A 5,864-nucleotide genomic window follows, 5' to 3' on the forward strand; every position below is an offset into this window, starting at 1 on the left:
ATGTTGCATTAACCACCTCCTTCTGGATTTATCCATCCACTGTTTCCCTACATTCTGTCAATCCTCCCGATCTGGTATGCGGGGGGATTCTCTGTCATAAAGCTTCTTCTTTTTCTTCTGTGGTGTTTTATGGCAGTTGGCATCCTTTATGTTGCATTACCGCCTCCTTCTTGATTTATCCATCCACTGTTCCCCTACATTCTGTAAAACCCGATCCACTGATGATATATCACTTATGTATAGAATTGGTGATGTCACCAGTGATGTCACTCGAGCACTTGATGATGTCATCAGTGATGTCACTAGAGCAATTGTGATGTAATCGGTGATGATGACCAAATAAGACAGACATGTTAATAAACATTGTAGCCAACTGCCATAAAACACCAAAGAAGAATAAACATTGTATTACTATAGCTTACACTACTCTTGTTGCAGGACCTGCCATCTTGGATTTTCAGAACAGAGCATTGGGGACATGGTGGTGTACTTTTACCACCGCATTGAGGCCACTGACAGCACTGGCGTGCCCTCTCGGGTGGCATGGCACTCTACTGTGCCTGTGTTGGCTGTGGCCTCAAAGACCCCCTCCACTGGCAACATAGACATCTACCTTCATCAGGGGGAGTTTGTGGAGAGCTGCCATGTGGACCGTCCTTACCAGCCCACAGTCCTGTGCTGGCACCCCATCAAGCCAGTGCTGGCACTGGGCTGGGAGACTGGAGAGGTGCTGCTGCTGACACACCCCTCTGGAGATCAAACGGTCCTGCCCAACACACATACAGCCTACATTACACTCCTGGAGTGGAGCAGCTCTGGCAGCCGCTTGGTCACTGGGGATCAGATGGGAGTGCTAGCAGTATGGAAGCTAGATGCCAGAGGGAGACTCCAAGGAAACTATCTAGTGAAGCATGAATACAACAAACCCTTAACTTGCTGCATCTTCAGAACTGCCCCATCTGGTAAAGATGCGGCAATGCTGGCCCGAGCCTCGGGTAGTGGAGATGAGAATGCTGTAGACATGTTCAGCTGGCAGGGAGCTCCTCTCAAGTTGGGCCCGCAGCAGGGTCTGATGTTTTACGTCAGCACTGCAGATGGTAAGGTCTACCATGTAGATGGGCATGGTAAGACGAGTGCACTTCTCAATGTGGAGGACCCCATCCAGAAACTCTTCTACCTGGAGAAGATGGAAGCACTGGCTGTGGTCACAGACACCCTGATGCTGTCGCAGTACACTCTGGGACCTGAGGGAGGAGCCCGGGAGCTCATGAAGGTGAAGTTGAGTAGCAAGAGTGGGCAACATGTAGACATTTTGTGGACAGACAATGGCCTCCTAATCACAGCAACAGGGGAGGAGGTCATCAGGCTCTGGGACTTAGAGAGAGATGACAATTATGTTCTGTCCCTTAACGAGACTCTGGGGTTTGATAGAGGAGAGACAATCAACTGCATTTCATACTGTGCTGGGGAAAAAATCCTCGCAGCTAGCACCAGCCATGGGCGCATAGCCATGTGGAGGATGGTGCTGCAGCCAGGCAGCAGAAGGGACAACAATGTCCAGTGGAAACTACAGACTCCCACCAAGATAGAGGGCAATGTCATTCAGCTACAGTGGGGCTCCAGCTTGAACTTGCTGGCAGCCAACAGTTCGACCACGGTACTGATCCTGTGTGAGCATGTGATATTGGCCCACTTCAGCCAGCAGGTGGCGGTGGTGCAGCTCACCCCCTCCCAGCTCAGCATCACCCACTTCAGCACAGGAATGCACCTTACCCTTCCATCCGACATACACATCAAGGGAGTCTGTGTCACCAAGGACTCAGTGACAATGTGGAGTGGCAAGCAGGTCACTGTATATGAGCTTGCAGGGACTGTTCTACGCAACACAGGCTCTTTCCTTTGTGAATCCCATGTATTAGCTGTGCATGGTGAGAACCTCTACACTGTGGAACCTAATAGGGTCCAGGTCCGCACACCACAGGGCACAGTAACCCAGCTGCTAACCTTCACCAAGGCTGAAGGCAATCCTGTGATGCTCAGCGTGTGTCAGGCTTACCTGGCTGTCGGCACAGACACAGCACACATCAAAGTCTTTGACCTCACCAGAAGAGATGCCAAAGCTCACTGCAATGCTAAGAACCTGGTGGATCAGATCTCCAATCTGGGAGCCCTGATGTCAGTCAAGTGTAATGCCAATGGCAACCAAGTCAGCATCTTAACTTCTCAGGTGAATGGATGGCCTGATCACAAAGTGTACTTCTATGATGTTGAGATGGACACTGTGACACACTTTGACTTCTGCACCGGCAGACCGCCCAGTGATCTTTCACAGTCTGAAGACAGTGAGAGGCAGCAGTTTCAGGCAACAGAGCTGAGCAGCCGCTGCCCAGTGTCTCACTTCTGGGATGAGAGCGAACCTCGTCTTTTTGTTTGTGAGACGGTGCCGATCAGCTCTGAATCCTCATCAGCTGGTCACTTAGATACAGTTGACGTGTCAGTGGTGACACTCTTCTGTACTCAGGAGCATGGGCTGCTCCTACAGGACTGCTACCCTAAACCTGCAGGCCTACAGGCCCTCCTGGCTCTGGATGTGCCCTACTATTATTTTACCTGCAAGCACAGTGAGAGAGATCCCGGTTTAGTGGAGCTTCCAGCACCGGCTCCAGCCTCCTCATCCCAGACACAGGTATCAAGGAGGTCCTCAACTCAGGCTGCCCAGTTCCTCCATATGGTGTCCAGGCGAGCCCTCAGGGACTTTGTGGGTCTGGAGAACTGTGAGAAGGCCACCCACGATGCCATGCTCAACTTCAGCTTCTATTTGACCATCGGCGACATGGACGAAGCCTTCAAGTCCATCAAGCTCATTAAGACTAAGGCAGTGTGGGAAAACATAGCACGGATGTGTGTGAAAACCCGCCGTCTGGATGTGGGACGAGTCTGCTTGGGGAACATGGGCAATGCCGGTGCGGTACGGGCGCTGAAGGAGGCTGAGACTGAGCCTGAACTGGAAGCCCAGGTGGCGATGTTGGCCATTCAGCTTGGCATGCTGGAAGATGCAGAAACGTTGTACAAGTGCTGTCAGCGCTATGACCTCCTGAACAAGTTCTACCAGGCTTCTGGCAAGTGGCAGCAAGCTTTGGAGACAGCCGAGAGCCATGACCGCATCCATCTGCGCACCACCTACTACAGTTATGCCAAATACCTGGAGGCCATTGGCGACAAGAACATGGCCCTCGCATATTATGAGAATTCCAATACACACCGGATTGAAGTTCCCAGAATGCTCCAGGATGATACATTGTCTCTAGCGAACTACATTAACAAAATGAAAGACAAGAACATCTACAAATGGTGGGCCCACTACCTGGAAAGTCAGTCAGACATGGAGTCAGCACTGCGTTTCTATGAGGATGCCCAGGATTACCTCTCCCTGGTCCGAGTCCACTGCTACATGGGAAACATTCAGAAGGCATCTGAGATAGCCAATGACACAGGTGACAGGGCTGCGTCGTACCACCTGGCCAGACAGTATGAGGGCCACCATAATGATATCAAACAAGCCATCCACTTCTACACTCGAGCCCGAGCATACAACAATGCCATACGACTTTGTAAGGAGAATGGTCTGGATGACCAACTGATGAACCTGGCTCTGCTCAGTAACCCGGACGACATGATGGTGGCCGCCTGCTACTACGAGGAGAAAGCCACTCATATGGACCGAGCTGTCGCACTCTACCATAAGGCTGGTCATGTTTCCAAGGCTCTGGAGTTGGCCTTTGCTACCCAGCAGTGCTCTGTACTTCAGCTGGTTGCCGAGGATCTGAACGAAAACTCTGACCCTGCCCTCCTGGCCCGCTGTTCTGACTTCTTTATCAAGCATACCCAGTACGAGAAGGCTGTGGAGCTACTGGTAGCAGCCAAGAAGTACCACCAAGCCGTGCAGCTGTGTCTGGAACAGAACTTGGCCATCACAGAGGACCTGGCAGAGAGTATTACTGTCACAGAGTCAAAAGATCTGTCTGAAGAAGACCGCAAGCAGCTGTTGGAGAGGATAGCTGAGTGCTGCATGCGCCAGGGCAACTACCACCTGGCCACAAAGAAATACACACAGGCGGGCAACAGGCTCAAGGCGATGAGGGCGCTCCTCAAATCAGGCGACACAGAGAAGATAGTGTTGTTTGCCAATGTCAGCCGTCAGAAAGAGCTTTTTATCATGGCTGCCAACTACTTGCAGTCTCTGGACTGGCGGAAAGAGCCAGAGATCCGGAAGAATATTATTGGTTTCTACACCAAAGGCAGGGCAAAGGACCTGCTGGATGGCTTCTATGAAGCCTGTGCTCACGTGGACACTGATGAGTACCAAAACTGAGAAGGCTCTAAATGCTCTGACTGAGGCCTACAAGTGTCTGTTGAAAGCCAAGGACCAGTCCTCCATGTGCACAGGTTGTATGAGGAAGACAAGGGGAAGGCAGTGCAACTGTGTGAAGCGCTGCTGGAGGGGCCAGCACTGGACCCTGCTGTCAGGATTGGAGATGCTTACAGTTTCCTGGTGGAGCACCATTGTCAGCAGGGCAACTTCCAAGCGGCCTATACCGTAAGCTTTAGGAGCTCCAGAAGCTGCTGCCCTCTCAGGACATCAGGTGCTACATCAGCCAGGGCAGCCTGGATGCCCTGCAGAAGACGTTGGGTGTTCCTATGGGCGGGAGCAGACACAGCGACAGCAGGAGAGGGGAGGATGAGGTGGAGGTCTGGCCCAAGGCGACTAACCAGAAATGACATCTACTACCTCGAACAAAATCAGAATCAGACTGTTCTCATCCCTGGAGCCACAATGGTGGAACAAGCTCCCCCCTTGAATCACTGCCCATCAAGACTAAAAACACACCTCTTCAGGTACGAACTAACCCTTCCTGAGCTAACTGTTCTTCTCCCTATAACAAAAAACAAGAGTAACAACAATGGAAATTTGTTACTAAAGGTGTGCAGTTTGTGAACGAAGCATTAGCTTCAAATGTGGGCACACAGGGCTGATGACATCACTGACATAGATGGCATCATAATTGTTTAAGTGACATCACTGATTACATCATCACTTATGACATCATGATTGCTCCAGTGACATCAGTGATGACATTATCACTGATGACATTACTGATGACATAATTCACTGATGACATCATCATGATATCACGCAATAGAGGCAAAGTGGAACGTCACTTCCTGCTTCAGCACTGTACCAGAGATTTTCATCCACCATTTATTTTCCCATAGACATTTTGTGAAATGCTTATAAAATAGTTGTACTTCGTCGAACCAAACGGTTCAGCTAACGCTATAATCGGGAGAGACCATAGAACATTTCACTCAGACCAAAACTTAAAAAAACATCGAAAAAATATTTTCTTTAAACCCGCATTTTTTTTTAACGTTTTGGTCCCAGTGAAATGTTATGTGGTCTCTCTCTCCTGTTTCTAAATATATCTGTACCATTTGGTTTGAACCAGTAAAACTATTTTTATACGCATTTCACGAAATGTGTATGGGAAAATAAATGGCGGATGAAAATCTGGTACAGTGCTGAAGCAGGAAGTAGGCGGTCACTTTGCCTCTCTATTGCTCGAGTGACATCATTGATGACATCATCACTGATGACTTCACAATTGTTCGAGTGACATTACTGATGACATTACTGTTGTTGACAGCACAGCACATTCAGGTCCAGGCCTGACACAGTTCTACAAGAGGAAGAGGAGGGAGGCCATGTTGGCTGCACTGAGGGAAGAAGAGGAGCAGAAGAGTCAGACGATGAAGGAGAAGGCTGAGGGTCTAAGCAGAGAGATAGCAGGACTTTCAGACACAGT

The 5,864-nt window shown here is 49.9% G+C and overlaps 1 pseudogene across 1 annotated transcript; it reads left to right on the forward strand.

Annotated features, from left to right (window-relative positions):
• The first annotated feature begins 478 nt into the window (after positions 1–478).
• LOC310773267 (intraflagellar transport protein 140 homolog pseudogene) lies at positions 479–4,779 on the forward strand (annotated as a pseudogene). The gene has a single exon. The product of its transcript is annotated as an intraflagellar transport protein 140 homolog pseudogene (transcript).
• Positions 4,780–5,864: the final 1,085 nt, after the last annotated feature.

Source organism: Poromitra crassiceps (genome assembly GCF_964638095.1).
Source record: "Poromitra crassiceps genome assembly, chromosome: 3".
In the NCBI taxonomy this organism is placed as follows: domain Eukaryota; kingdom Metazoa; phylum Chordata; class Actinopteri; order Beryciformes; family Melamphaidae; genus Poromitra; species Poromitra crassiceps.